Genomic DNA, 9,978 nt, shown 5'->3' with positions numbered 1-9,978 from the left:
AAACTGAAACCACTAAATGGACTAAAATACTGACACTTGGCGGTTGTCGGGTTGTATAATATTAAATATTCAGCAAATATTATTATTATTATATAATATATATTATTAAGTATTTCACTTCTTTCTCGATCACGACTAGAACAATCGTACTCTCGACGTACTAACTAAAATTGGTGGTAGAATTTCTACCATAGAATATCATTTCTACCGTAGAAAGTAAGTGACAAGGTTAAAAATGTAAACAAATAATATTATGTGGTTGCTATTTTTAGAAAATTTTTTCCCTTTTGATGGGAATTATATATCATGTTGTTTTCTTCAACGAGTAGGGAGATACCGGAGCGTGATAAGAAATCTATACCAGCATAATATTATACCCACAGATATTTATATATTCGATGGCAATAATATCATGGTAGAGAATAAAAAATATATATAACCCATAGACATAATTATATTATTAATATTTTCAGTATTTAAAAAAAAATAATAAATATTATAGGTAGGTACCAATGGGTTTTATTTCCAAAAATGATCGATGTGGTTGTGTGGTTATATCATAGACATAATATAAAATAATAATAATATAATTTATATACCTAATTTTATTACATAAAATGAAGATTAAATACAAGTATAATTATATTTATAATTCTATATATAATCTTGTTATTGTATTATGTATTAATATTTTTATTAATTTACAAACAATTTACGGGCAGTGACCCTTGAATACATAGTAGGTATTTAATTATAGCACTAGGTATTAGAGATAATAACAAAGGTAATATAATGCTAAATTATAACAAACAAAATCATTTAGTTATCTATAAAGGATTCGTATATCCTTTAGTTTTCTCACACCATGTTCTGTAATCTTGAAACACTCCATCTAGGTACAAACAATAATTATTTTTTTAAATCATTATTTTCTTCTTATTTTTTGTTACTTCAAGTAAAATACATCAAATAATTTATAAATTATGGTTTTTGATGTTTTTTTGTATCAATTTAAATAAAATAAATTATGAAGTTACAATGAACGTGGGAATTTCTGCATATTAAATTAATATTGTTACTTTTTTTCTAAATAATATCTGGACGCATAGTTTTGCACAAGAACATTTAAATTATTTATATGCGAAGAAAACAGACTAATCAACTAAAAGTCAAAAACTAGTCTTAGAAATTTTTATATACGTTAAAATGTATGGCACTATTTTAGAATAAGTTACCTCTTGTCTCACGATAATATAAGGGAGCCCTTGACGGGACAAACACACAATTTTCGGATATTATGTTGAACCTCCAAGTTTAAGACTATTAAACGTAATAATTTGGTGACATATCTCTACATTTTTGAAATATTGACATTTAAAATGTATCAATAATTACTTTTAAAATATAAAACTAAGTAGTAAAATAGACGACGGAGTTACACACATTTTCTTATAAATCCAAAATAATATACTGTCATGTTTAATCATTATATTAACTTGATTATGGTCAAATTCGATATTTGGTATCCTCAAACTTCTAACTGTTTTCTAACTGAATTTCTAAAATATCGATTTGAGGAATTGTGTGAATATGATTATGTTATAAAATGTATGTAGACAATACCTTAAATACAATTTAAATATTTAGTAAATATCATTGATTATAGGTTCCCAAGTATGATAGCCTATTTGTTTTAATACTTTATGTCCACTATTGAAATCCATACGTAGTAGGTACATAGTATTACAGTCATTTCAGGAGAATTGCAAACATTGTTTTCTGCTTATTACGGCCTGGACATATTCGGTGGTTTATTTAAAAATAAAAATTAACCCGTGTACAGCGTTGTTGTTAAACAGCTCGTTGATTTATTTAATTAGGTAAATATTGAATACAATAAACTATGCTACCACGGGATCGCATAATTGGCACCGACGGACCAAGTTATCACTGTAATTCCACGAGCGAAAAAATGTATAATAACTCATAAATATTATCTAATTATATTAAATATGATAATTAGGCAATGAGTAATGATTATAAAAACGAGTAAATATATTTTTTAAATACTAACTGGAATTACCCGGCCATCGCCTGGGCCATTACTCAATTATCTATACAGATAGAGTTTTATAGTTTTATTTATTGCCAAGCAGTTTTTAATTATAATATACATTATTATTTTCTTTACACAGAAGGACAAGACAGAAATTAAGTCTGGAAATCATAAAGGCGTTTTAAGGTTGAACTACGACGCATTTTCATCATAAATCAATAGTTAAAAGAAGAGCAATATTGGAAGAGTTTCATCAAGTAAAAAAAGATTTAAAAAATATGAAGATTTTAAGAAAGAAATCAATAATGAGATATTGAAAAATCAATAAATAATAAACAAATACTAAATAATAATCGTTTAGAAGTACTATCTAAAAGAGCAAAAAAAAATTTTAAAGATCAAGCATTTCCTTATGAACCTGCTACTATTTATGATTATGATTATCGGATTTCGATTGGCCTCATGAACGAAAAATGTATTAATCGCCATTCATTAAACTTTAAAGATGAATCCAATGGTATGTGTTGTGAAAATGGTTAAATTGTTATTGGTATTTTATGCTTTTCTGTGAAATATAATTTTTCTAATGGAAAATGCCATAGATTTATTAAGAATTGTCTATTATTATATTTGTGAATATGCTTTTTTATAATATTTCTTGCATTTAAAGGAAAATTTCAAGTTTAATTGGACGTATTAAAGTATTCGTAAGATTTACCATGTTTCTAATGGGATACTTCGAGGATTTTTTATTGGTATGTATACTCCTCTCTGGTATATATCGATTATTCAAATAGAAATGTCACGGAACTTATGAGAAGTGCCAAAGATTCCATTTGAAATGGCATGAAATTAATGAAAAATTAAAAGGATTTGACGGGAAATGTATGCTTTTCTCTGAAATATCAATCCTATAATGGTTGATATCTTGCTACTACAATCAAATATTAAGTATTTAATAGGATATATCATAGATTTTTATTAAGAATTATCTAATATCAATTTCTTATATTGGAGATTAAGCTTTTATAGTATATATCTTACATGTAATGAGACATTTCAAGAGTTTAATCAGAAGTATCAAAGCTTTTATAGGATTTCCCATGTTTTTTATGGGATCTGTAAGATTTTCTGTGAAACATGAAGCATCTAATGAAACTTATGAGAAGTGTTCATAATTCTATATGAAATGTCATGGGTTTAATGAAAAAGGTGAGGTTTAACCTCGCCACTTGAAACGAAATTGTATCGTTACATGATGATCCTGGAAGGTACTTTAGGTGTTTCTCATGTAGTTACTGACCTTCATGAGACCAGAATAAATATGTAGGTATGAAAAATTTCAAATAATTATTAGGGATGGTTCACGGTATCTTGAATTTGAATAAATGTGACATTTAATATTAGTTATATAGAATATTTATCCGTTAGAGTGCGCCACTAGTTACTAAGTGGCTCACTGTTACTTATCCGGCGGTCCAGCACGATAGGCACAATTTCAATTCTCATGTCATCCGTACTTTTTTCAATTAAATCTCGTTATCCCTTCCAAGACCGGCCACAGTACCCTAAAGCTGAGTTACGCTCTACTTTTTCTATCTATTTGCCATTGTGTACAACAGACTTTTCCCGTAACCACCCAGTCGATAGACTGAATTGTATTGCCATCGAAGATCCGTCTTTTAAATTTTAATTTTCAAGTTGTCGTGTAATGTATTATTTCTCTCTCTTATTATTTTGTTTTTCTAATTATATGACTTGTTTTATATACTTTAATTACATTTTCGTAATGTACAACTAATTTTGATATTTTATTATTGAGATGAAAATAAATAAAATATCATTATTAATTGTTTTGAAAAAAAATAAGTACCATTCTTCGTTTTCTCTATAATGTCTATCTGATATTCATAGTATTTTTTTTTAAAATCTAAAACAAAGAATTATTCAAATTAAAATGATGTTGTACTATGATGAGTGACAGTAGGGAAAGTTTAGATTATCTTGATTTTTTTACAGTCAATCTTCCCTATACTTAGAATGGAAGGTTATTCATTGTTTTCTTAATATTCAGTATAACTTATTTATTTAAAAAATAATCGATGTAAATTTGTAAATTCTTTTATCTTTTCTATAGTAAATGGATTCAGAAAAAATGGGCAAGAATATAAAAAGACATTACAATGGGATAATTATAGTGGACAATTTTCTTAGTTCTGTTAAATAATATTTTAATAATCTCAAATAATTTTTTTGAACTAATTATTTATTTAGTACCGAAATAATATTACAATTATCAAAAAATTATAATTATATTAACATAATAATTATGCTTTTTGTTCTGATAGATTTTTTTAAAATTATAATGTAAAAATAAAACAAATGATTGACAACAAACAAATGTTTTGCACGTAATAAGATATCAAATAATTTCTTAATGTTTTATGGAAGCATTACTAGATGTCTTATTACAATTTTAAGACTAAATGCATGAACTTAGACTGTTATAACCTAAGACCCTACAACTACCATCAATTCCAATTAAAAATTATTATTATTAATTGAAACGAGCGTGAAACTCACCTATGCAATTAATAAATATTTGAACGTCGTAAGAAGTTTAGGGAGAGGGTTGGTCGTACCAAACTAATAGAGCATGATATATTCCTTAAGAACAAAACACCAATCGCAATGAACCCTACCCTATCCACTGACTATAAAATCAATGTCAATGTCAGAGTCTCTGTTGGCCACCCCCGTCGCTTAGCAAAGGAAAAAAGCTTGTTCAACCCCTTTGTGCATTGACTATAGGTGCATCACTGACGTAACCAAATCAGGCGTGTAAACCATGGCTGGCCGCAATAAATTTGAGGTCAAGGCTATGTAGAATTTTGGATTAGAGACTGATGACAAGTACCCTTAGACCAAGACGCACGAAAATACACAGTATCCTGGACATTCCAAGGCCTATTCCAATTTCAAGTCATAGAAAATAAGACAGGGAGCTGAAGAAGTATGAATAATATACAACAGTAGAAAACGAATTATACCAGAATCTAGTTTGGAAGATAATATAGCAGTAATAAAATCTTTGAAGAATAATTAAGGATTACGTGGGGACACTAAAAACGCTGAGCTATTTAATCATGGAAGGGATCTCTTGGAAAACTTACATAAAATCATCGTCAGTATATGGAACGAAGAAAATCTAGAGAGGTATTGGAACACTGCCGTTATTTGATGGATTTATAAAAAAAGTAACCACAAGAAAGTAGAAACTTACAGGGGCATATCCCTAACTGAACGCTGCGTACAAAAGCTTGTGCCAATAGCCATTCCACATATACTCAAATGATACTCGATAGAATTAATAGGTGAATACCAATGTAATATGAAGACAAATCGACCAAAGATCATATATATTCACACTTAAACAATTTATGGAATACTTCTATGAACATCACAAAGATCTACACATGATTTCCTTGGAAGCTTATGACAGCATTATTATAAACTGACTCTGGTTAGCACTTATATATTTTGGAATACCAAAGTAATTAGTTAACCCAATAATGTGTTGTAACTCATCAAATTTTTGTAAAGTACGTTTACTTGGAGAATCACCAAAAGAATTCAAAGTCAGATATGGATTGAAACAAGGCGATGCGTATTCCTCCGTACTCTTCAACTTCGCTTTTGAAAACGCTGTAAAATAAATACAAAAACACCGACAAATGAAATTTTTAAAACTATCTTATCATATGCGGAAGACATTGTAATATTTGGAGAATCAAAAACGGAATTAAAAGAGACGGTAAAAGAGCCCATAATGCCAAGTAAAAATATTGACCTTGAGATAAATAAACAAAAACGAGACTAAGCACATGCTAAAGCGTAACTGCGCAGCACAGTTTCAAAATTTGAACGGCTATCAGTCCGTTTTCAAACTAGTCGAGAATTTGAAATGCCCTAGGTATTAATATAAATAATAAAACAATATCTACAGAAGATTAAGTCCAGACTAAGTTCAGAAAATTGAGGGCACACGTAATGATAAATGCAAGAAGACCGACAAATGGAAGTTTTGGTACACGTAATGAGTGAAATCTTCACATCTAAATTTCTTTTAAGGGACACGGAAAAAACTACGAATGCATACCTACACCCAGTGTTCTTAAGGTTCCTTTTAGGAATCTGTTAAAAATTCTCGCTCCTTTAGTATAATCGATCAGTTCTTCGTACATTTATTATTAAAAGGAACTCGTTCAATTCCTCGTTCCTATAAAAAAGGAACTCATTCTTATCCACGTTTCTTGAGGTTTGTGAGTAATAAATTATCATCATAATCACTAATCAGAAAATAAAATCATATGTGAATAAAAATTGGTAGTTTTGTATATTATTTTAAAAGATTAAATAAAAATGAAGTCAATAAAAATTTTATAGCCAAATGTTTTTTGTAAAACAACTCTAAGAAGAACAAAAGTGTTATAATATTTACGTTCCTACTCCTAAAAATAAGGAATAATTTCACGTTCCTATTCCTTTAAAAAATAAAAGAATTAATTCCTTCATTCATTTCTCTAGAAGGAATCAATTATAGGAATCATACCTTTAGGAAATCAGGATGGAGATAACAAGTTTAATACGAAAAGAACAGACACATAAATTAAATGAAGACAATCCCATAAGACTGTAATACACTACATTATAAAAATTAACGCATACGACAAATAGAAACATATAAAAAATCACTATTTCTATATTTTTTTTTAACATGGTTCTACATTTCTGCACATACAAAGGTACTTCTTCTAATAAAAAGTACCTATATCAATAATTTTTAGTTTTCTAATAGAAAAAAAAACTATTAGATTCCAGTTTATGTGGATTCAGATAAGAGATTTTGTAACATTAAAACTGCACTTTTATATCGGTTATTTATGAATAAGAATTCAGAAAATTTTCAGTATGATTAATATAACTAAATCAAAAAATATAAAAATGTCACAGAGTGTATAATGTATAATATTCAAATATTACATTTTTTTAAATTAAAAATAGCCATTCAAGTATCTTTAATTTTTTTAAATTTCAACTAGAAAAATGATCTAAAAATAAATTACCCGGTAACTTTTTTATGATATCTGTAATTAAATAAAAATACGTTATTAATGTACGACGCTTGGAACTATATTATGTTAGGTAACGTTTTAATAATAACTATGCATTGTAGGTATATATTACAACATTATAAAACTTACCATTTCTATAGTGTTCATCTTGGGATCCTACAAAATAAAATAATATACATAGTTTTAATAACACTTATATATATTTTTTATGTCTCCTTTACAATACGTTATAACTGAGATGATTTAAAATTTTTTTTTCTGCCGAGTGAAAATTACAAACTTGTTTTGTAGGTACCTAGTTTAATAAGTAATGGAACATATAAAATTTACAAGATTATCATTATTTTATTTGCATTCAATGATACATTTCAAAAACGGTCTTCTATAAAATCATAATTTTATTTAAATAGGATTTATTCAAGAATAATAGAAATAGAAATAGGATTTTCTTCTTATTATATTTTAAAAAGTTTCATTCCTTGAATTGGTAGAGTAATGTACTTGATGTCCTGGTTGTAAACGTATACTAATTGTATAATTTACAAAACAGTGGTGAACATGTATAAGGTTAGGTTTGGTTAAGTGAGGTTAGGGTGATCTGACTTTGGTAACAACGAGCATCGTCAGGAAAATCGGCTCATGGGAGATTCTAGAGGACCAATCATTGAGCGACCACCAGTACGCGTACTACAACCTAAGAGTGACGGAGAGTGAACTACAAGCACGGAGAAATGGTTGGGCTTGGAGAAAACTTGATGTAGAAAAACTGGACTCGTTCATTGCGACGGCAAGAGTACCGTCAACAGAAGATGTAGAAAACAGATCCATTGACTGCTCTGAAATCCTCAGAGATACGTGTAACAGCTGTATGCTGAAAGGAGAATATAAATGGGAAAAAAGCCGTGTTACTAGTGGTCATCCAAAATATCCGATCTCAGGAAGGAATGCATCCACGCAAGGAGGAGGATTCGCAGAACTAGTAATCATGGCGAAGACTGCATTTAAATACTAGAAGAATATAGGGCTCTGAAGATAAAGGTAAAAATAGAAAGACGACAAATTAAAGAAAATTGTTGGTGGGAACTCTGCAACCAGGTAGAAGCGGATCCTAGGGGCATCCACTATAAGATAGTCATAAAAATCTGGTCGGTGGCGTACCGATAACGGAGATAACGATTCCCAGATGGTTGGAACTAATAGTTGATACACTGTTCCCGAATCATCAGCCATCAATATGGCCATAATCATAAGTCCCACTGATTACCAGCGAGGAATTACAATCAATAAGCCTACCGATGAACAAGGCACCGGAGCCTGATGGAATCCCAGATGTCATAGTGAAGCATGTAATCCGAAAAAATGTGAATTTAAATGAGGTATGTTCATCAGATGTCTCACTCAAGGGAACTTTCCAAAAGCATGGAAAGAGGCTAAGCTAGTGTTACTTCTAAAAGGCAATAAACCAATAGAGCGACCCTCGTCATACAGGCCAATTTCCCTAATCAACACAATTGGAACACTATTTAAATAGACATCAAGAAGAGACTGGAATCACACCTGGAAGTAACTAGCGGGATCAGAAATAGGAAATTTGGATTCTCGAAAGGACGTAGATGTGATATGGAATGCGATGGATGTGGTGAACAGAGCAGGTACTGGGCCACTGTACAAGAGAGAACTTGCACAATGGTCTCCCTTGACGTAGCAAATGTGTTTAATTCAGCAACCTGGATCAGGATCGAAGAGGCCCTGTTCATGAAAAGCGTGCCAGTATACCTAGTGTGAGAATTTTGATGAGCTATCTCAACGACAGGTCACTTCTGTATAGTAAAAAAAAAGCATGTAGAGGTCACCAGTGGTATACCTCAAGGGTCTGTACTCGGCCCGAAATTATGGAACATAATGTACGACGACTTGCTGCGTAAGGAGATATACAGGGACATACCAAGCTCTACTTATAGTCTTTGCAGATGACGTCGTGGTTTTGGCTACTGGACACACTACTACTCTTCCATAGAAAGCAATGAACCCGTTCTAAGACATAGTTGCAAGTTGAATATCTAATTGTTGGACCAAAATTGCCAACCAATGCCTAATTGGGGCATATTTAGCTCGACCCTTATAGCCTTTGAAGATGACATCGTGGTTTCTGCTACTGGACACACAACTACTCTTCCGGAGAAAGCAATGAATCTGTCCTTAGCTTTAGTGACAAGTTGGATGGCTGGACGGGGCCTAATACTATTGGTTGGCAAGACGGAAGAAATAATGCTAACCACCAAACGAGGATATACGATCCCGAGGTTCTTATTGAGGGCAAATTACCCGAACCAAAAGAGCACATTCGCAATCTAGGTGTAGAATTATGTAGGAAACTAGGATTTGGAAAACACCTGGAATGTGCGGCAGCAAAGGCTATGAAGATAATCACGTCGTTGTCAAGGCTGATACCGAATATCAGTAAACCGAAACCAAAGAAACGACAGCTCCTTATTTCAGTCGCCTTAAGTCAGCTGTAGGGATGCGCGATTATAACAATCGATAAATCGACCCTTATCGATTAATCAATTTTACAATTAATAAAAAAGAAAAAGATATGTTAGAAGCTTTCGAGATGTGATTTTTGGTAAAAATTCAGAAAATAAGGTGGATCGAAAATTACTTCACGCAGATAAAGGTTTGGAATTTGAAAATAAACATTACAAAAAAGTTTTGCAAGAATATGGAATTAAATTGTACCACACTCAAAATGAAGAAAAATCGTCAATTATTGAAAGATTAACAGAA

At 30.7% G+C, this 9,978-nt stretch overlaps 1 long non-coding RNA gene across 1 annotated transcript; it reads right to left on the bottom strand.

The window, feature by feature from the left end:
• Positions 1-665: 665 nt before the first annotated feature.
• On the bottom strand, positions 666-9,951 carry LOC100574731. Its single transcript, XR_510721.3, has 3 exons — positions 7,321-9,951; positions 7,183-7,203; positions 666-892 (listed from the first exon to the last, which is right to left on the bottom strand). It is a non-coding gene; the product is annotated as an uncharacterized LOC100574731 (long non-coding RNA).
• Positions 9,952-9,978: the final 27 nt, after the last annotated feature.

The sequence above is a fragment of the Acyrthosiphon pisum genome, chromosome A1 (genome assembly GCF_005508785.2).
Source record: "Acyrthosiphon pisum isolate AL4f chromosome A1, pea_aphid_22Mar2018_4r6ur, whole genome shotgun sequence".
Lineage (NCBI taxonomy): Eukaryota > Metazoa > Arthropoda > Insecta > Hemiptera > Aphididae > Acyrthosiphon > Acyrthosiphon pisum.
This window is presented reverse-complemented; position numbering and strand designations above follow the sequence as displayed.